Source organism: Puma concolor, chromosome B4 (assembly GCF_028749965.1).
Source record: "Puma concolor isolate L17-30 chromosome B4, mPumCon1.1.hap2, whole genome shotgun sequence".
Lineage (NCBI taxonomy): Eukaryota > Metazoa > Chordata > Mammalia > Carnivora > Felidae > Puma > Puma concolor.
This window is the reverse complement of record NC_141673.1, coordinates 50,007,970-50,030,926: the sequence shown is the minus strand read 5'-3', so window position 1 is coordinate 50,030,926 and position 22,957 is coordinate 50,007,970. Positions and strand designations below refer to the sequence as shown.

The 22,957-nt window shown below is 44.7% G+C and overlaps 1 long non-coding RNA gene across 1 annotated transcript in view; it reads right to left on the bottom strand.

The window, feature by feature from the left end:
• Positions 1 to 22,957, bottom strand: part of LOC147579057 (uncharacterized) — a 42,127-nt gene that overhangs the window by 13,753 nt on the left and 5,417 nt on the right. Inside the window, exon 3 of the long non-coding RNA XR_015253128.1 lies at positions 19,648 to 19,730. This is a non-coding gene — a long non-coding RNA (uncharacterized LOC147579057). The remainder of the gene's footprint in view (positions 1 to 19,647; positions 19,731 to 22,957) is intronic.

Here is a 22,957-nt window from a genome sequence, read left to right as displayed (position 1 = left end):
TGAGGGATGGAATGTAGACAGGGGCCCATAGAGAACCCCTGGCTAAACACAGACAGGCCCATCAGGTGACCCACCTCAAAATACCCATAGACCCTAACTGACCAAGGGGCTACTGACAACCAGACACAGTTATCAAAAAAGGGGAAATCCCATACGTTGCCATATCCCCTCACTTTCCTCCTTTAGATACAGCCCCCACCCACTAGCACATTGCAGACAGCCTCTCCCTCACTGTCCTGCCCACTGCTCCGCTTGTGGTGGACTCAAGAAACTTCTATCTCCTTTGTTCTGATTTGGGTGAATTCTTTCAGGACCCGCCATCGACTTCCATCCAATTGTCACCCCACAATTGGGGGTCCGCATTCAATTGGAATGGACACCACAGGCTGTGAATTTCTAAGCAGTTCCCAGATGACCGCATTACAAGAAGCACTAGCTCGGGCAGGTCAACTGTGGCCTCAACACTGTCTGTGCATAAGCAGTTTCCATGTCCTCGAGCTTCTTCCACTGTGCAGTCTGAGGGCAGAGACCATGCCTCATTCACTATCAGGTCTCCAGAATCCAGCAAAGTGTCTGACACAGAGAGAGTGCTCATTAAATTTTTTTAAAGCTTATTTCTTTTTGAGAGAGAGAGATTGGGGGAGGGGCAGAGAAAGAGGGAGGGAGAGAGAATCCCAAGCAGGCTCTGCACTGTCAGGACAGAGCCGATGTGCAGCTCGAACTCACAAACTATGAGATCATGACATGAGCTGACACCAAGAGTCGGACACGGACACTTAACCGACTAAGCTACCCAGGTGCCCTTAGAAAGTAGTCATTAGGGGCGCCTGGGTGACTCGGTCGGTTAAGCGTCCGACTTCGGCTCAGGTCATGATCTCACAGTCCGTGAGTTCGAGCCCCGCGTCAGGCTCTGGGCTGATGGCTCAGAGCCTGAAGCCTGTTTCGGATTCTGTGTCTCCCTCTCTCTCTGCCCCTCCCCTGTTCATGCTCTGTCTCTCTCTGTCTCAAAAATAAATAAACGTTAAAAAAAAAAATTAAAAAAAAAAAAAGAAAGTAGTCATCAAATGCTTGTTGAGTTAATTAATGACTGAATCCTACCAGTTGATCTTAACACAGAAGCAGGTTTTCTAAAGGCCTGGGACTGCCTTCAATGGGTTGCACTGATTGTAAATCATTAAATTACTAAGATTTATATTAAAAACACAATGGAGTAAGGAGAAATTAGGCAATATACTCTTTCCAGGCCTGCCCAGGTTGAACAAAAAGAGCTGGGTTTGAGGAGGACACCGAGCAAAGATGAGCCCATCACATTTGATAAGGTGTTTTACCCATAATTTGTAGTTAAGGACAGAAACCTTCCACGCGTGTCAAGCAGGTGACATGGCAACTCCCCCGTGGAGCTCCCCTCCACCCATGTACTGAATCTCATGGGGCAGGGTATAGAATGGTTCTTAGAGAAGAGTTTTTAGTGTGTTTTGTGTCTCAGGGACTCCTGTCTATGCTGGGAACAAATGGGTAACCCCTGGAGATCAGCTTCTGAGACTGTTTGAAGCTGTGTGTTCATTTATTTCGATGGCAACAAAAGGGAAAATAGAGTTTGAGTCTGGTTTGGTCACAACCCTCCATGCTCCATGACCTTATTCTAGCTGCCCCAACTTGTCCTCTACTCTACCCTACCTCACATTTTGCCCTCTAGCAACACCATTTTGCTGGGGTTTTCTAACATAGACCGTGTTGCCCTCCTGCTTCTACCTCCCAAGCATTCCTAAGTCTGGGTAACTCTGATGTTGCATTTACGACTTCACTTAGCAGCCACTTTTTACGGGAGGTCTCTTTTGGTGTATCGTCTCTGCATTCTCATAATACCCTGTGAACATATCCATCACTTATTTAATTATCTATTGAGTTACTGTTATGTGCTAGACATCAAAGACAGAAAGATGGACACGACACTTGTCCTTAAGTTCCTCATTATTTAGTAAGGGAATATGTAAACAAGATACGTAAACAAGTAACTATACTAGAAAGTACAAAGTCCTGGGGCGCCTGGGTGGCGCAGTCGGTTAAGCGTCCGACTTCAGCCAGGTCACGATCTCGCCGTCCATGAGTTCGAGCCCCGCGTCAGGCTCTGGGCTGATGGCTCAGAGCCTGGAGCCTGTTTCCGATTCTGTGTCTCCCTCTCTCTCTGCCCCTCCCCCATTCATGCTCTGTCTCTCTCTGTCGCAAAAATAAATAAACGTTGAAAAAAAAATTTAAAAAAAAAAAAAAAAAAGTACAAAGTCCTAAGCTATGATTGCTATGGAAATATATAGAAAAGGCACCTAACCCTGACTTGAAGTGTTTTTTTTTTTTAAGTTTATTTATTTATTTTGAGAGAGAGAGTGTGTGTGTGTGTGTGCAAGTTGGGGAGGGAGAGAGAGAGGGAGAAAGAAAATCTCAAGCAGGCTCCACACTGTCAGCACAGAGCCTGACAGAGGGCTCAATTCCATGAACCATGAGATTATGACCTGAGACGATATCAAGAGTTGGATGCTCAACAGACTGAGCCACTGAGGTGCCCCCTCACTTGAAGTGTTAAGGGAAGCTTTCCAGATGAAGTAACATCCTAGTCAAGCTCTAAAGAGTTGAATAGAATTAGCCAGACAAAGATATGGGAGAAGAGCATACCAGGGAGAAAAAAAGAATTTGCAAAGGTCATTTTCTGCTTATATGATTATAGACCGTAGATTTTGGAGGCTGAGACTATATTTTGTTCATTGGTCCAGCCCTAACTCAAAGCACAGAACGTGGCACCCAAACAGATCTCTAAGAAAATGTTGGTTGAATGAATGAATGAGTAAATAAATGACTTAACCTCTGGTAAGAGGGCTGGTGAGGGTACTAATTAATCACAGAAAGTGAGGACTTTCTAAAAGTACACATTTGCTGGCTTAATGGTTCTCTATTCTAGTTCTTCTATGTTCCTTCCTGTATGCTTATCAACGGGTTAGCAGACATTATTAAAATTGCACAGACTCCCTGTGCAAGTGGATTTCACGTCCTGAGTATGATCGTTGACATGGTTTCCACGTAGCAGCAAAATGTTCCAACCCGATGCTTTGAAAACAAATGGGCCATATCTGTCGAGATTAACGCAAACAAGGTTAGAACTGATTGTGTATTTTAACGCTGCCCGAAATCTAGAGAAATCAAAATTTGTTTTCAGACTTAGGCTCTCTATTTTATCATAGCTGGACAAATACTCATTTTCGTTGTTGTTGGCATTGCCAGTTACCTCTCAAGGTGTATTCTGCCATTAATGGAACAGTGAAGTGTGTCCACAGCCCCCCACACCTGCTCACTCACTTTCAGGGAGCTCTGAATTTCTGAATCACCTTAGGAAAATGGAAAACGATTAACTCAAAGCAAAAAGGTGATTTACGTTTTCTGAATGGATGATAGTGATTGAAGTGCTAATTGCTAAGAAATTTGCAGAGGAGTTCATGAAAGAACAGAGAGCACCCTTGTGTTCTCAGAAGTCACTTGAATGACAGGAGCGCTGCTTTGAAGAGTAGGAAAGGCAAAAAAAAAAAAAAAAAAAAAAAAAAAAAAGGCAGAAAGCAGTGAGTGGGGGAATGTGGATGACTTGGAGATTCCTTGTGCTACTTCTCCGTGCCGTGATTGCATGCACTGACATCTGGACACACATAGATGCTCTCAGCAAGGACTCACGGCTACCATGGCTCATAGTGGTTCCTCACAACTGCGGGTGCACATTAGAATCATTTGCAGGGGGGCACCTGGGTGGCTCAGTGGGTTAAGTGGCCTCTTGATTTTGGCTCAGGTCATGATCTGTTTGTGAATTCGAGCCCCATATCGGGCTCTGCACAGAGGGCTTAGACCCTGCTTGGGATTCTGTGTCTTCTTCTCTTTCTGGCCCTCCCCTGTGTATGCTGTCTCTCTTTCTTAAAGATAAATATATAGGGGCGCCTGGGTGGCGCAGTCGGTTAAGCGTCCGACTTCAACCAGGTCACGATCTCGCGGTCCGGGAGTTCGAGCCCCGCGTCAGGCTCTGGGCTGATGGCTGATGGCTCAGAGCCTGGAGCCTGTTTCTGATTCTGTGTCTCCCTCTCTCTCTCTGCCCCTCCCCCGTTCATGCTCTGTCTCTGTCCCAAAAATAAATAAACGTTGAAAAAAAAAATTAAAAAAAAAAAAAGATAAATATATATATTTTTTAAATAATGTATTTTAAAAAATCATTTAAAAAAATTTTTTTTACGTTTATTTATTTTTGAGACAGAGAGAGAGCATGAACAGGGGAGGGTCAGAGAGAGAGGGAGACACAGAATCTGAAACAGGCTCCAGGCTCTGAGCTGTCAGCACAGAGCCCGATGCAGGGCTCGAACTCACGGAGTGCGAGATCATGACCTGAGCCGAAGTCGGTCGCCCAACTGACTGAGCCACCCAGGTGCCCCTAAAAAAAAAAATTAATTCTGATGCTAGAGCTTTATGCTAAGGTGTGGGATAGGACCTGACATTAGTGTATTTTTCTTTAAATTCCCTGGTAATTGTATTCAAAAACTAGGGTTGAGATTAACTGGTTGAAGTAGATTAGGAGTGCCTCAAGCCATCTAGGGAGTGGCTCTTTGACTGACAGTCATTCCCCTCTGTGATCTCTCTGCAGGCACACTGGCTTGGAAAGGAGAAGAAGCAAAGAGGAATAATTAAGGGTTTAATATGATCCTTTAAAAATCCCAGGCTGAAGAGGCCTTAGGAAACACAGGTTACATGCACTTTGGTTGGTATTATTACCCTCGGAATCAAAAAAATATGGAAAATGAAGACTTAGCTGAATTTTTTAAAGTTTATTTATTTTTGAGAGAGAGAGTGAACACAAGTGGGGGAGGGGCAGAGAGCGAGAAGGAGACACAGACTCTGAAGCAGGCTCCAGGCGCCGAGCTGTCAGCACCGGGCCCCACTTGTGGCTCGAACCCATGAGCCATGAGATCATGACAGGAGCCAAAGTTGGACGCTTAACCGACTGAGCCACCCAGGCAGGCGCCCCTATCTTTTTAAACGATGGGACAGTGGGTTTCCGGCAAGATACTTCCAGGAGGTCTTGAAAGATGTTAAGCAAGAAACTCACTGATCAGATACAGGGATCTATAAAGTGAAATTTGACGGGAATGAAAGTGCCGGCGGGTGGGAGGCCGAGCTAGATAGATATCAAGAAATAAATGGCTAGAACTTTATCCGGAAAAAAAAAAAGAAAAGAAATTGGAGACCTCTCAGTGACGCCTAGGAGAAAACAAGGAAGAGTTCTGGGATAATAGTCATAGTAACAAAACTCAGATTTTAGTTTAGAGAACTGAATATAATTTTAAAAGTTATTATTTTCAGTACCATCAAAACTGTTAGGGTGGGATGTATAAAGAGGACACGGCACCCGAGTTCTGCCCACTAAAGATTTCCACAGGTGTAAAGCTTTCCAACATTCATATATTCCACTCAAAGCTCTGTACGTCTTTCAGAACCATACTATAGGACTCTTGGGAAAGTGTCTTCATAGAGGACATTCCAGTACCCATTTTAATAACATACATAGTTGGAATTTGTGCTCATCTCAACGTCACATTCAAATTCACCTACAGAAAACTCTGGTCAGCCCAACAGGACTGGGTCTCTTTCCTTGACCGTTAGCTATTCTGAGTTTCCCTTTGGCCCCTCCCTGCTGGAGCCGTTATTAGATTTACCAGAGCCCCAGAAGTAAGAAGCCTCACTGGCTCCATCCTGGAAAGCCCCCAAGTTCTGTCGCGTAAAGAAAACTATCTCCCTGGACCCTGGGGATCTCACAGGGCTCTGACTCCTTCAAGAGATGTGTGGCATTTTGTAGATGAAGCTACAAGAAGACAGCAGTCCTGAAAATAGTCACCCAACACCACCACCCGCTACCGTTGTCATATCCCGCTTGGCATGGTGGGCCCAGAGGTGAGAGGGTTTTTGTTGATTATCCTTGTACCTCACATGCACACTTCCTAAAACTTGTATCTCACTGCCTAACTTAGGGCCAGAATCTCTGATTTGCAAATGGGATATTGGATCCCACGGAGTTCAAGCTTCTGCAGCAAAATTGAGCCATGTTTCAGCATCTTCCTGAGACAGTCCAACTCTGAAGCTCCCCATGTAGGTGTCAGTGTGTTTAAACTAAGGGATTTAAAACCAGGTGCTATCAGCAGATACTAGTCAAGAACCTGGTTGAAAAAGGGCCACTAAGGCTTTGAGCATCTGCCTGTCGGTCTTCCCTTACCAGAGTTCAAAGACTTCCGCTCTGGCGTCTCTTTGTCCACGGATGCCTCTTCTGGCCCCTTTTCTTTTTAGCTTGGGCCTGATATTCCTGGGTCAGGTCAGAGAAAGGGTTTGTCCTAATGGCATGGCTACCCTCAAATCTCCTATAATATCCACTAAGCCTCTGAGTTCTTTGATTCTCCAAGATTTGTGGGAAATGGACAAGGAGTGTTAGGAAAGATCCACTCAGGATATGCCCATACCTTGTTATGATGCTATGCATCCGGTGGAGCCTGTATTTGAAAATGGACAAGGTCAACCCTGATTCTTCCAGGCAGCTCTGAATCTGGGGGATCAGAATTCCTGTGCTCCTGAGGCCTTGTAAAATATGTTATTATCTAAAGAAATCAGTACTTCCGTATATTTCATATCAGCATCATCCTTTCTATCAACCCTTTGCAAGTATCAGGAGCCCCAGGATATCTTGTGAATATCACTTAAAACTGAGGCAGCAGTTATGTGCCTCATATTATGTGCCTCAGTTATGTGAATATCACTTAAAACTGAGGCAGCAGTTACGTGCCTCAGTTATGTGAATATCACTTAAAACCAGGCAGCAAAATTGTCTTTTCCTTGTTCTTGGTAGCATCTGGGTCTGATTCTGTTTGCTCCTGAAAATCGGCTTTAAAAACTGTCTCCGGTAAGCAGTGTTGGGCATTCTCGACCTAGGTTTCAGGTTCGGGTCTCTTTTGGTGTCTCTTTAGAAAGCAATAGTCTACCCAAATGTAACTTTTATCTGAATTTTTATTCTTCCCAACGCACATGCGGTGAGGCTCAGAGCTAGTAGCTGCTATCTCTTATTCTCCTCAGAAAGTGCAATTCCCTAAATGGTCAGGAGTTTTGTCTGTCGACTCTAGATTGCTCTCAGCCTAGGAACAGTGAACCCTGCGCTCGCAGAAGGTCAACTGACTTGACCTCGGCTTGGAACCTCCTTATTAGCCTCATCTGCATTTCCTCAGGTAAAACAACCGAAACTTTCCATCCTCTGAGGGATCGGTTTGGGAGAGGAAATGGGACAAGCCAGCGCTTGAATATTTGTGTAGCTTTCTGCACATGGGGCGTGCTTAAGGATAGCCATGCTAACTGCCCAAATATGCTGCCTATAGGTCTGGACACGTACAGTAAGCATGCTAGAGCCGGCCCTGTGCACCCATCTACCTCTTGCAAACATCCTGCATTTGCCGTGTTCTTCTCTGACCACCACCCACTCCCACTCCTTCTCTGTCTCTCACGTATATGAGTGCTGGGAGGCTTCTGCCCTGCGGCCGCAGAATCCGAGGCCAGGATGTTGGTGCAGGTGCTGGCTCTTGAGTGTCATTAAAGACTCCCTAACTAGCAACGCTGAGATCCAAATCTCTCCTCTCTTGGCAGCCTTTTCTGCTGGGCCTTATCCAGATCCGGGGGACTGAGGGCTGGAGGTTGTCTCCAGCAAGAGCCTGCTCCTTGGAAGGCTGGAAAGGATGCACATCCCTGGCTAATTCATTGTTTCCCAACCTTCTCCAAGGGGCCTATAACCCTGCAATACTGAAGAAAGGTTCTCTTTCAGCTACAGGTCTTTGTCTGTCCCCTTCCTTTCCACAGCGATTGAATGTCACGGGATCGTCTTTTTCTTCCTTCAGGTCCTGCCTTGCTCCCAGGACTACGCTCTCCAGTGTTAGCAGTGGGATCCTCGAAGCTTTGCCGGGGACGCTGCGCTGCGTGCTCCAAAGCGTGTAGGTCGGCGGTGGGGTGAGCCATCAACACCCTAGAGGGGCCTTGTAGCTCCTATATGTTCTGGCCCTCCTTTTCCTGTTTATGTTTGCTAATGGGAAGAAACATGGGGCTATCTCTGGCCTGTCAGCCACAGTTTCTGCTGCAGCGTTCTCTTCGGAAATTACTCAGGACCTGCCCTCCCGCTATGTTTTCTCTCTGCTGTTTTTCTGCCGCCTTCTAAAACAAAGTTTCCACATTCAGCTTCTAAGCAGAGGGTATTCTCCTTCAATATCTGGTTAGAAAAGCGCCCTGCACAGCCTGTGGCTGCTCTCCCAAAGGCTGGCTGGAGAGTCTTCACAATTCTGCCCCGATGGGAGGCAGCGTTTGCCCTGGGGCCATAAGTGACCTAAGACAGCAGGCACTCAAGGCTCTCCACCGGCTTTCTTCCCCCCTCCCCCCCCAATCAGGCTCCCGCCATTTTGCATTCTGGCAGCATCTCAGCGGTGTGTTTCTGCCACAGTTGGAAGGTGCCCTCCACCCCACCCTATTCCACCTCCACAGGGCTGGAGCAGGGCTTCCCCGAATAGGTTCAGTTTGTAGGAAGTGCCAAGTCGCTTTAACAAATGAGCGGCCCGCACCTCTGAGGCTTTTCAGCAAATTTTACGTGCACAAGAGTCGACATATCAGTATACAGCTCGACGAATCTTCAAAAGATGGATATCCCTGTGCAACCAGCGCTCAGATCAAAAAGCACAGTGCCATCGGAAGCCCAGAGTGCCGCTCACATGCCTTCCTAGTCTCTCCAGACTTCCTAGCAGAACGGATTAGTTTTACTTGCTTGTAATCTTACACAGATGGAAACACACACGAGACGCTGTTTTGTGTCTTTTTCGTTCGGCGTTCCGTCTGCGCACTTCATCCACATGATTGCACGGGGTCATAGATCATGCATTTCATGTCCGGTGCGGTATTCTACTCCGGGAACATAGCACATTTTCAAAAATCGATTTTCCTGTTTTGCTCCAGATTTCGGCCACTGTAAACAGTACTGCTGTGAACATCGTGTCGCCTGTCTTTCGCAGGGGCACTCGTCGACCTTTCAGCTCTGTGCTACCGGTATTTCAACACGTGTCAGAATTCTCCCCTCCCCACCCTTGCCACGGTTGGCGTTTTCTGTATTTTCGTTTTAGCCAGCGTGGTGGGTGTGTGGTGATACCGCACGGTGGTTTCAGCTTACATTTCGTCTTGCTTGGCTTTTGTGGAAGCCTCAGGTATGAAGTTCAGGTATCTAATGAAAGAAGTCACCATAGGCGCGTGCCTGTTGTAACTTTCAAGAGACGCAACACACAGCGAACCCTCTTAGGAAGTTCACGTTCTTGGGTGGACAGACAGACAATAAACAAGAAGTAAAATAGCGTGTTGAGCAGTGACCAGGGCTATTGAGACAAGTAAATCAGCGAGCGGGAAGGGCCGGCACAGGTTTAAATGGGATGGTGAGGGACGGCCTCACCAAGCTGACGTTTGAGCACAGCACTCACACTGACTTGGAAACAAGCAATGTGGGTATTGGGGGAAGAAACTTCCAGGGGGATCAGCACAGGCGCAAATGCCCTGAGGTACGAATATGTTTGAGGAACAGTAAAGAGGCTGTTGGGAACAGGGGGAACAAGAGATAACGGGGTGCAGAGAAGAAGGCGGCTGCGTTGGGCCTTGTGGATAATTCTGAGTGCTCTGGTTTTCCCTCAGCTGTGACTGAAATGTCCTCAAAAGCTGTTCTGGTCCCACCTCTAGGAAGCCTCCCAGTATCAGATCTTCCTTCCAACTGGGCCCACTTGGTTCTCCTCCCACCACCTGTGATGGATCAGGTTAATGTCTCCTTCCTCTCACATCTTTCCTAGTAATTTAGAGGTTACGTGGCTGAGGCCACAGGAAGGAGAAAGACCAGATGGAATTTGAAGACACTAATTTTTCTGTGATAGAATGCACACAGGGTTCAAACATTCCTGAGGGAATCCAACAGGCTATAATCCCAACTAGGCCTCAGCAGAACATGAGTATTGGCAGGCACCGTAACAGTTAAAATCAAAGGCCCGTGGGGCCTATCTTTCCCATCTGCATCATAGAAAACCAAATCCTACTTTCAAGGTCCCTCACACCCTGCCCAAGTGTCTCCTGGGGCAACTCTAAGGGGGAATCCAACATGTGCTCTCGATTCCGGCCAACGTAGCTGTGACTTTTCTGAAAGGAAATAGGAAAGCAGGGGTCTTGGCATCAGAACAGACTGATCAGGAGAGAAAAATCTAGAAAAAGAAAGTAACAGGAAATGATAAAGGGAAACGTTATCAATGTATGGTGTTGGAAAAACTTACTCAACCACTGGGGGAAAAAGTAAACTCTTTGCTTTATAGCTAATACCCATATTAATTTCCATAAAAATACTAACTTCCAAAACAATACTATGAATAGTTTTTGTGTTTTTTTTTTTAACATTTATTTATTTTTGAGACAGAGAGAGACAGAGCATGAACGGGGGAGGGTCAGAGAGAGAGGGAGACATAGAATCTGAACCAGGCTCCAGGCTCCGAGCTGTCAGCACAGAGCCCGACGCGGGGCTCAAACTCACAGACCGCGAGATGGTGATCTGAGCCGAAGTCGGACGCTCAACCGACTGAGCCACCCAGGCGCCCCGAATAGTTTTTTTTTTTTTTTTTCACAACATGTATAATGGGGAAAGACTTTCTCCATCATCCAAAAAATAACCCATCATCATTATATGACACTCTGTGTCAAAAACAATTCTAAAGCTTTATCTGTATTAAGTGATTTAATCCTCACAAAAGCTTATAGGTACTTATTATATGTACTTTTCCCGTTTTCTCAATGATACAGTTGAGCCATAGAGAGGTTAAGTAATTCTCCCAAGATCCCCACAAGTAATGGTGCCAGGATTCAAAGCAAATAATTGTGACTTCAGGGTCCATATTCTAAATTACTTAACGGCAAAGGAAAATACGGAGAGATTTCAATACATGAATTAAACAGTGTATGGAAAAAATCATGCAGAGTAAAAGACAAACGGTAATAGGGAAAAATCATGCCACATACCTAACACATAAAACATTAATTATCTTACATAGAACATTTTCTCAAATGTTATTGCCCAGAACACTCGTGTCCTGAATGATGCCAGAGGGTATTCTGGGGGGGGGGGGAGGGGGGAGAGAAGAAGAAGAAGAAGAAGAAGAAGAAGAAGAAGAAGAAGAACAAGAAGAAGAAGAAGGAGGGGGAGGGGGAGGGGGAGGAGGGGGAGGGGGAGGGGGAGGGGAGGAGGGGGGAGGGGGAGGAGGAGGAGGAGAAGAAAATGTTTGATGGTCAATTAAGCTTAGGAAATGATGTGTTAAATCTGACCGTGGAAGTCTTTTCCTCCCCTCAACACACCTATTAACATCTCAAAGTGCAATAAATTCCCTGAAATAGAGTCTAGAAAATGTCATCTTTGTGTGTAATGAGTTCCTACAATCAGGAAGGAAAATATAAATATCCCAAAAGAAAAATGAGCACAAGAGAATAGACAATGCAAAAAAGAAAAAAAAAGTGCAAACAGTTATTAGCATATGAAAACCTTGTTAATAATAATAATAAACCCCCACAAACTTCTCAGGGATGATGACAGTGTAGGAGGACCCTAAGCTCACCTTGTCCCATGGTTACACCTACATAACACCTACATCAGAAATAGAGGTGTTGACCCAGAAAGCAACCCAAACACTGGCGGAACAGACTCTCCAGAGCAAAATGTAGAGAAGAGGCCACAAAGAATGGAGATACAGTTGGGAACTAAAGGGACCCATGGGACTGTCTGCTGGAGGGAGGGATGTCACGTGCCAAGAGAAGGGGGAGGAGCATACCCCACCCCAGGCACCCCAGGCACCCCAGGCATGGGGAACCTGCATAGGGACGATGAACCACTAACATTTGGTTTTGAAAACAGAGAGGCTTAACTTCTTGAGTTCTTATAATCCAGTGGGGCTAACCACCTGGAAGTTTAAAAATCAGCGGGCTTATCTCTGTGAGACCAGGGATGGTGAGAGGAAACTGAGTCCCTGTCCTTAAGGAGCAAAACAAACGGTCCAAGAGAGATATAGCTTAGAAGAAGCAATTTGAAAAATACCTGGGGTATACGGGAGGGAGATTTACTTACCGATCTAAGAGTTTGTGTTAGAGAGGCAGGGATCCTTGGGAGACCTAAGAACAGAGGAGCTGGCAAGTGCCATTTCCCTCCCTTACCCCCAAGCCTAGATACACAGACACCCATGGGAACCAGCTTAGCACAAAAACTCTCCACCTAGTTTGCTAACGATGTGTTCTGCCCCTGTGTTCTCCTGCAGACTGGCCTCCTCCCTCCTGGCCTCAGCAGGAGTCTTCCTGGGTGACTGCAGAACCCCCTCCATAGCAGACCAGCATGAACCTTGCTGGCATCACAGCTCTGACCCTGCCTTTTTTCTATGGACCTGCCACTGGCAGGAGTCTATCCGAAGTGGTGCCGTAAGCCTGGCAGTGTGCAAGCAGCCCCGACAAGGGTCAGCGCCACTCCAAAATGGAGAGGGGAAGATAGCCACACACACCAATCCAACTGTAGCTCCAGCACTGGACTGGGAGAAGACATGTGGTCTGACTCCAGGTCATGGCCACCAATAAAAGCTTCTCGGGGGGATAACCCAGGGAAAGCATCTAGCTCTGGCAAATGCCTTTTCTGACTCAACTCAAGCCCAAGGGGGCCCTGGACTGGCCTACTGACAGCACAGGGACCAAACCCTGCCAACAGGCAAAGAGAGCCTTTGTAGATGACTGGGCTGAAGGAAAACGTGGCTCAGCCACACTAGTAGGGTGCACACAACACACACAGGAAATGCTCCTGAAGTGCCAGGCGGGGCGCCTGGGTGGCTCAGTCGGTTAAGCATCCGACTTCAGCTCAGGTCACGATCTGGCGGTCCGTGAGTTGGAGCCCCGCGTCGTGCTCTGGGGCTGACGGCTCAGAGCCTGGAGCCTGCTTCCGATTCTGTGTCTCCCTCTCCCTCTGCCGCTCCCCCGTTCATGCTCTGTCTCTCTCTGTCTCAAAAATAAATAAACGTTAAAAAAAATAATTAAATGACAAAAGGTAGCGATAAAAAGAGAATTTTAAAAGCAGCGAAAGAAAACAGTTACGTGGAAAGGGAATTCTCCAAGGCGATCATCTGGTTTTTCAGTAGAAACTTTGCAGATCAGAAGGGAGTGGCATGATATATTCAAAGTGCTGAGAGAAAAAAAAAAAAATCTGCAACCAAGAATACTCTATCTGTCGAGGCTATCATTTAGAAATCCAAGTATATCACTAAAGAAAGCCAAGAAACCATGAGAGAAGAGAGCGAGAGAAGAAAGAAACAGAGAAGAACTACAAAAACGAGTAACAAAATGGCAATAAGTATGTAGTTATCAATAATTACTGTGAATGTAAAGGGACTAAGTGCTTCAATCGAAAGACATAGGGTGATAGGATGTATAAAAAAGCAAGACCCATCTACATGCTGCCTACAAGAGGCTCATTTCAAACCTAAAGACACATGCAGATGAAAAGGGAACAGACAGAAAAGCATTTACCATGCAAATGGAAGTGCAAAAGCCAGAGTAGCAATACTTACATCAGATAAAATAGACTTTAAAACAGACTGTAACAAGAGTCTTTCGTCTTTCTTTAGAAAGACAGTACGTAATAATAAATGGAACGATCCAATAGGAAGATATAAACGATTATCAACATTTATGCACCCAAGATGGAGGAACCCAAATAAATAAAGCAGCTAATAACAAACAAACAGAATATTATCGATAGTAATAAAATACTAGGGGACTTTAACACTCTACTTACATCAATGGATGGCTCATTCAAACAGAAAATCAACAAGGACACAGTGACTTAGGTTGAGAGGGAATAACACACCTCAACATGATAAAGGCCATATATAAAAAACTCATAGCTAACATACTCAATGGCGAAAAACTGATCAGGAACAAGATAAGGGTGTCTACTCTGACCACTTTTATTCAATTTAGTACTGGAAGTCCTAGGCACAGCACTCAGACAAGAAAAAGCAAAAAAGGCATCCAAGTTGGTAAGGAAGAAGTAAAGCCTTTACTATTTGCAGATGATATGGTACTATACATAGAAAACCCTAATGACTCCACCAAAAAAAAACCTTCCAAAACTGATAAATGAATTCAATCAAGTTGCAAGATACAAAATCAATATATAGAAATCCATTGCATTTATATACACTAATGATGAAATAGCAGAAAGAGAATTTAAGAAAAAAGTCCCATTTACGATGGCACCAAAAACAGTATCTAGGAATAAACTTAACCAAGGAAGGGAAAGACCTGTACTCTGAGAACTATAAAAACATTGATGACAGAAACTGAAGATGACCAAAACAAGTGGAAAGAAAGTCCATGCTTGTGGACTGGGAGAACAAATTTTGTTAAAATGTCCACACAGGGGCGCCTGGGTGGCGCAGTCGGTTAAGCGTCCGACTTCAGCCAGGTCACGATCTCGCGGTCCGGGAGTTCGAGCCCCGCGTCAGGGTCTGGGCTGATGGCTCAGAGCCTGGAGCCTGTTTCCGATTCTGTGTCTCCCTCTCTCTCTGCCCCTCCCCCGTTCATGCTCTGTCTCTCTCTGTCCCAAAAATAAATAAACGTTGAAAAAAAAATAAATAAAAATATAAAAAAAAAAAAAGAGAAAAAAAAATGTCCACACAACCCAAAGCAATGTACAGACTTAATACAGTCCCTATCAAAACACCAACAGCATTTTTCACAAAATTAGAACAAATAATCCTAAAATTCGTGTGGAACCACAAAAGACCCCAAATAGCCAAAGCAATCTTGGAAAAAAGGAACAAAACTGGAGGTATCACAATCCCCGATCTCAAGATATACTACAGAACTGTAGTAATCAAAAATACTATGATACTAGCTAAAAATAGACCCATAGATCAATGGAGCAGAATAGAGAATCTGGAAATAAAACCATGATATTATGGTCAATTATCTTTGATAAAGGAGACATGAATGAGAAGTGGGAAAAAGACCATCTCTTTCCCAAATGGAGCTGGGAAAACTGGATAGCTACATGCAAAAAAATGAAACTGGACCACTTACACCGTACACAAAAATAAACTTGCAATGGATTAAACACCTAATTGTGAGACGTGAAAAATCCTGATAAAAACCCTAGAAGAGAGCACAGACAGTAACCTCTTTGACACTGGCCATAGCAACATTTTCCTGCATAGGTCTCCTGAGGCAATGCAAACAAAAGCAAAAATAAACTATTGGGACTGCATCAAGATAAAAAGTTTCTGCTCCGAAAAGGAACTAATAAACAAAACTAAAAGACACCCTGCTGAATGGAAGAAGGTATCTGTAAATGACATGTCAGATAAAGGGTTAGTATCAAAAATATATAAAGAATTTATACAACTTCACACACACACACACACACACACACACACACACAATTTAAAAATGGGCAGAAGACGTGAACAGACATTTCTCCAAAGAAGACATACAGATGGCCAACAGACACATGAAAAGATGCACGGTATCACTAATCAGGGAGATGCGGATCAAAACCACAGTGAGATATCACCTCACAGCAGTCAGAGTGGTTAAAATCAGCAACACAAGAAACAACAGATATTGGTATGCATATAGAGAAAGAGGAACCCTCTTGCGTTGTTGGCAGGAATGCAAAGTGGTGCAGCCACATTGGAAAACCGTATGAAGCTTCCCCCCAAAATTAAAAATAGAATGACCATATGATCCAGTAATGCCACTACTCTTTACCCAAAGAATACAAAAACACTAGTTCGAGAAGATACATGCACTCTTATGTTTATTGCAGCATTGTTTACAACAGCCAAATTATGGAAGGAGCCTGAGTGTCCATCCATCCATAGAACTGACAAATAAGATGTGGTATATATATAATAGAATGTTACTCAGCCATAAAAAATGAAATCTCGCCATATGCAACAACATAGGTGGACCTAGAGAGTATAACGCCAAGTGAAATAAGTCAGAGAAAGACAAATAACGCATGATTTCACTCATGGAATTTAAGATACAAAACAAACAAAAAAGACACAAACCAAAAAACACTCTTAACTATGGAGAAGAAACTGATGGCCACCAGAGGGGAGGCAGGTGGGCGAATGGGTTAAAGAGGTGGAGGGGATTAAAAGCACAGTTGGCATGATGAGTACTGAGTAACGTATACAAGTGTTCAATTGCTGTATTGTTCACCTGAAACTAACGTAACACTGTATATTAATTATACTAGAATTTTTTTTTTTAAAAAAGCATGGAGGTACCATTTTTTTCCTCTCTCAAATGAGCAAAAATTTTTTTTTTCAACGTTTTTTATTTATTTTTGGGACAGAGAGAGACAGAGCATGAACGGGGGAGGGGCAGAGAGAGAGGGAGACACAGAATCGGAAACAGGCTCCAGGCTCCGAGCCATCAGCCCAGAGCCTGACGCGGGGCTCGAACTCACGGACCGCGAGATCGTGACCTGGCTGAAGTCGGACGCTTAACTGACTGCGCCACCCAGGCGCCCCTAATGAGCAAAAATTTTAAAAAGACCTATTTTACTTAGTATTTGTGAGAGTTGGATTTTAAAAATGCACCCTAGGGGCACCTGGGTGGCTCAGTCGGTTAAGAGTCTGACTTCGGCTCAGGTCATGATCTCGTGGTCTGTGAGTTCGAGCCCTGCATTGGGCTCTGTGCGGACAACTCAAAGCCTGGAGCCTGTTTCAGATTCTGTGTCTCCCTCTCTCTCTGACCCTCCCCCGTTCATGTTCTGTCTCTGTCTCAAAAATAAATAAACGTTGAAAAAAAAATTTTTTTAATGCACTCTAAGGAAGTCAGTGACGTTGAAAATGAGGCCAAGTTTTCTGAGGGGGGAGACACGATTTGGCATATGTATCAGAGGCCTTGAAAAAAATGTATATGATCTGACCTAGCAAAGTTTGTTTATAGGAATTGTCACAAGGAATAGACTAGTGAGCAAGGAATGTGTGTCCAAGTTCATTGCAGCAGTATGTGTAGTAGCAAAATATCCATTGTTATAGGTAGATTAAAGCATGTTAATATTTTGCAGTATTCTGCCCCTCTTAAAAACAGTGACATTTATCTATTCTATTTTCATCTAACATCCAAAATGTAAAAAAAAAAAAATCAAATTATTAAATAGCTTGTAATTTGTGGGGAAAAAATAATGAAAATCATAGACATTAAAATGTTAATGGTGGTTAGTCTTCTCTAGTGGTGGGATTTGGGAGGATTTTTTTTTATCCCAATTAATTTTCTTTTGCATTGATTACTTGTTACATGAAAATAAGAAAGGCTAGGACCATTTTGAAACATGAAATTTTTATTATTCTGAAATGGTGACTCACAGATTAGGAAACTAAGAGGATTTCATTCTCCAACAAATATGAAGGTCTTTATTGTGCTAGTAAACTCAGCCTCAGTCTAAAAACTAACCTCGAAGTGAGGGTGAGTAGGACTCATGAGGAAGAAAAAGAAGCTTAAGAAAAAATCTGGAATCTGCAGACATAATAGATCTTTATAAAAGGGGATTTGGAGAAAAAGGGGAATTAACCTTTGCTTGGTGTAATTGCTGCACTGAAGCACAGACTTGTCAGAGGGAGAACCCAGACAGCTGAACGGCCCTTTTTGTATCAGGTGGAGAGACAAGTGCACCTGCAGAGCCACCCTCCAGCAATTTCTGAAGGGAACGGCGAATCCTTGCTCCTGAACGTGTGAAACAGGATCTGGGCCAACCCCTTCCCTTTTTTGACTAACCAAGAATGAACTCCTCATGTGAAATCTGGATCAGTGCCAACACACCCAGGGCTCAAGGTTGTCAGCCAGCTGTTGGTAGCTCATACTAATTCTCTTTTCTCTTAAATGATGCAGAAATATGTTGCTTTACGCACACGGGGGGAAATGAATCAAAGGACCTAATTGGCAAATAACCTAAAACCTCCTAAAATTAGCCTTATGACCTGGTCAGTGTTTACCCACTCATTCTGTTGCACTAATCTGTGTTGAGAGGGGAGGGGTCACATGGAGAACTGTCCTCTTTACTTCTGAGATGGAAGGGGACTTCCCCAGCAAATTTCCCTGGAAAGGACGGGGCATGAACACTAAGGAGGAACATGTCTGCTTTGCCACTTTCTTGCCATTAGCCAAACTCTCCAAAAGCTTACACCTGTCAGGACTTCTCAAGTGGGGGTCCAGGGAGAGGTGACAGGACCAGTTTGCTGTACGGGACAAGCTGCTAGGACCTCCATGCCCTGAAGGGGAGGTCAAGGTTCATGGCTGCTTTCACTAGTCCCTTAAAGAATCAGTTTTGATTCTCATGCCTTCATGTGAGTGACCAAGGAGACCCTTCCTCGTACACATTTGTACTAAATGGACATATTCGCCCACTTAGAAGCTGAGTCTTAAACCACCTGGTAGGCCAGATTTTATTTTACTCAGGGGGGAACCTTTCAAGTCCTAATGAAAAGTACAGCTTCCTGTATTTATTTAAAGTAGAATCTTTCATAAAAATATATTTTAGGGAGTAGAGTATTTGGGGAAAGTAGTATCTTTATTCTCGTTAGGAGGGAGCATTGTCCGGTGGTCAAGGTCAGAAGCACTGGAGTCTTTGTTCCTCCATCCATAAGATAGTTGGGTTGTCGTGAGAACGAAATAAAACAATGTTTTGGAAGTACACACTGCCGGCTTGGCACAGACCAATTAATGGTGGCCAGTGGTAAATACCACCACCGCTGCAGGGTCACAATCCACCTTAGCCAGCACCTTCCCAGAATTCTTTGGGATTTAGAAAGGCCGGCATTGGCAACTTTTGTTGTGGTGGTGAGCTGTTTAAAAATACTCTGCCCATCCAGAAACCCTACAGCTTGTTGTGTTATGGGGTAAATTCCTCCACTCCAGCCCCATGTCCACTGACCTACGAGGCTGGGTCTTTCCCCTTCACGAACGCCTGCCAAGGGGTCAACGGGTCCAGTTTGTGAGTGCTGTTGGACTGTGGACAGAGGGCCGGCCACGTGGGGGGCAGTTCGGGCGGGCTCGGCAACTGCCCAGGTCAGGGGAAGATCACGTGGGATGGTGGGGACATGTCCTGGGAGGGCGGGAGGCCCCCCATGCAGCCAGGAAGGGAACCGGTTGGGGTGGGGGGGAGCAGGAAGCCTGCCTGGAGAGACCACCACTAATCTTTGTGGATATAAACGTTGAAAAAAAAATTTTTTTTAATGCACTCTCATGAAGTCAGTGAGGTTGAAAATGAGGCCAAGTTTTCTGGGGGGGGAGACGCGATTTTGGCATATGTATCAGAGGCCTTGAAAAAAATGTCTATGATCTGATCTAGCAAAGTTTGTTGATAGGAATTGTCACAAGGAATAGACTAGTGAGCAAGGAATGTATGTCCAAGTTCATTGCAGCAGTATGTGTAGTAGCAAAATATCCATTGTTATAGGTAGATCTGTGATCTGTTAGGTGGAAATAAAACTTCTGAAAACTAACCTTTCCTTCCAGCCTTCCAGTCACAACATTAGTTCTTCTGCAAAGTAGATACTTCTGCCCACTAGGGGAAAGGTCAGGAAGTGCTGGAAAGAAAGAAAACAACAGTGATTAATATTTCAAGGTTTTCTTAACTTCTGTGTAATTGTTGGGAAAGCAAGGAAAATAGACATAACTGGGGGTGTGGCCTCCCTGGGAATTTCTCTGGATGTTATCTTATCTCTTTGTCTTAAAGGTTTGTCTCTTTATTTTTAAGGCATCTCTGTACCCAACATGGGGCTCTAACTTAAACCCCTGAAATCAAGAGTCACAGGCTCCACCGACTGAGCCAGCCAGACGCCCTGGAGGATGTTAAATTAGGAAGCCAAAGAATTCCTGCGAAGCTTTGAGGGGGTGGGAGAGGTAGGGGTGAGGGTGGGGTTGGAGGGGGACAGGGGCGGCCACTGTGGCTCTCTTGCTTTCTCCATGTGCTCAGTGTCCCTAGAAAATGCCACGCTTGGCACTGGGGCCTTCCTTTTCCTCCCTGAAGCCCTTTCCAAGTCCCGGGAGAGCCAGGAAACCAGTGGCTGGGACAGCAGCTGTTTTAAGCAAGACTGAGTCTGTTAGCGGACTCCCCTGCCATCTCCTGCTAGATGCGAGGTGGGCATACTGAGCAGTGGTTAAGAACTGCTATACTTTAAGACTGGGCCTGTCTCCAGTGTTTCTCTGATTCACGGATTGAAGTGGAATTTTCCAGGAAGGCTTGATCTAGAAGGAATCCTTCTCTTGGGTCTACAAGTTCTCTTTGTGCAGCAGGAAAATCCTACCCCGTGACCATCTGCGGGCAGGGTCTGCTCACTCCGCCGACCGTTTCCTGAACGAAAGAGAGGAAACACCGTCCTGAGCAGAAAGGATCCCCCAGGCACAGTGTGGTTTTCACACTGTGACAAAAGTCAGAGCCACAGGCTTGTTGATAAAATGTATATCGGGCTTGGAGTTTTCAATTTTTATTAAATTTATTTGATTAAATAAGAACCTAAAAGGAATTTTGGAGTATAATTACCCTGAGCGAGTCACTTAGTCTCTGTGTCTGGTTTGTTTTTTTTTTTTTAATCTGGGAAATAAAGGGTTGTAAAATTTTTTTATAGCCATCCTCGCATTAATGCTATTCTTTTTTTAGAAATATTCTGAAGTGTCAAATACGTATATAGGGTGTTCTAGACAAAATTTTTCCATTAAAAAAAAAAGCTCCAGGAGCGCCTGGGTGGCTCAGTTGGTTGAGCATCTGTCTTCGACTCAGGTCATGATCTCACGGCTCGGAAGTTCGAGCCCCATGTCAGGGTCTGCAGTGACAGCAAGAAGCTTGCTTTTTGGGTTCTGTCTCCCCCCCCCCCCGCCCCCGCACCTCCCCCACTTGCTCCCTTTTGCTCTCTTTCAAAAATAAACAACCATTAAAAAAAAAAAAGCCAGCTGACAAAATTTAGCCGTTGGAGTATTCATATCTTGCTTGTTTTCTAGATAGTGGTGAGTGTATTTCTTAAAGGTTAGACTAACCTGACTGGCTTCTTGAGTGCCTGGCAATAGGATTTACAATTACATTGCAGAATGCTCAATCCCTAAAATGTGGTCACTGGGACACAATACTAAGTGAGACTTGAAGGTCAGAACCCAGGAAGGATATGAAGGACTCTCCATTACTGAGGGACGGAGTAGCAGGTCTTGAAGAGAACCCTGGGAGCGGGAACACTGGCCGCAAGATTTGTCGGAACTCTTGAGAAACCAAGACTTTCCCAACTGTGGGGAAACGAGCGAGCACGGCCCCCAGTGGCAGCCGTCATGTTCATTTCCCAGCCCCTCCCTTCAGGGTTATTTCTGTAAACAGGCAACCACTGTGGTTGGAGCAGGAATGGGAGGGATTCAGGGAAGGATGCTTTGGTGTCTTTGAAGTGAATACCTCAACTTGCTGAAAGGGAGGTCATTATTTATTTGGTTTGACTTGTTCTTCCTATTCAGCCAAACCCGCCAGGAGGACCGACTACTCACTTTCTTCATGTCACTCAGAGTCAAAACACTGGGGATGAAAACCTAGATCTCCACTTGCAGAGGGTGATTGACCTCTTCTGTCTGCCATACGACCAGTGTGCCTTGAGTGGCCAGATCTGAATATACCAGAGGGCAGCCCATACGTATTTAGAAGGCACACGGTCACAGGCATCACGAGCTGTGACATCAGTAGACGGTAGCAGTAACATCTACGCTCATAGGTCCCGTGCCGTTGATGGGGACCTACTGGTCCAGTTTTGGATGCGAGGGAGTCAGTAGCTTCTTCCTCCTGCACCCGCACACCAATATTTCTTCCCTTATTCCAGAGCACCCTGAAGAAAAACACCACCTTATGCTCATTCTTAACCTAGACTTACCTCATTTCAGACACCGAGAGGATTTTTATTTCCCATCCTATCGCTTCCTCACAAGACTCCACCCATGCTTTCTTCATCCCAATCTTGGGCCTTTTGCATTAATGGGCCTATAGGAATCACTTTGTATCATCCCCACGAAATATTTTCCTGTCTTTATTGCTGACTCCAGGGATCGTTCTACTTTCTGGCTTTGATGATTTTTCTACTAACATTGTCAAAAAAATTTTTTAAAAGTTATGTCCCCTAGAAACTTAGAGCCATATTATGACAACTCTTTTAATGCGTTTAAAAAAAAATTTTTTTTTAATGTTTATTTTTGAGAGAGACAGAGACCGAATGCGAGCGGGTTAGGGGCAGAGAGAGGGGAACACACAGAATCCGAAGCAGGCTCCAGGCTCTGAGCTGTCAGCACAGAGCCCGACGCGGGGCTCGAACTCACAAGCTGTGAGATCATGACCTGAGATGAAGTCAGACGCTCAGCCGACGGAGCCACCCAGGCGCCCCTCTTTTAATGCGTTTGATAGGAGTAGCCGGTAAAATGTTGAAGACACCCAACCATCATTGTCACCAAAACAATATACACCTCTTGACTGCACATTAATTATATTTTGTCTGGAGGGAGTTTACAATCTAACATACAACTACTGTATTAACAATGTATTTAGCCTACCAAGTTAGTGCCAAATATTCAGGATTAAATATTCTCACCGGGGCACTGGGTGTAGGAATAGTAGGGTGGAATTCTATCTCTACACACAGTTCATACATGTGCATGTCAACTGAAGAGTTTCTTAAACTAAGATTACCTAGTGAGAACAGTAAAAATTTAGTCTCTAAAAATAATATCCATCACCAATTTAGAGAAATGGCAAAGCCCCTTTTTATTAACACTCAAGTTTCAGGGTATAGATTCT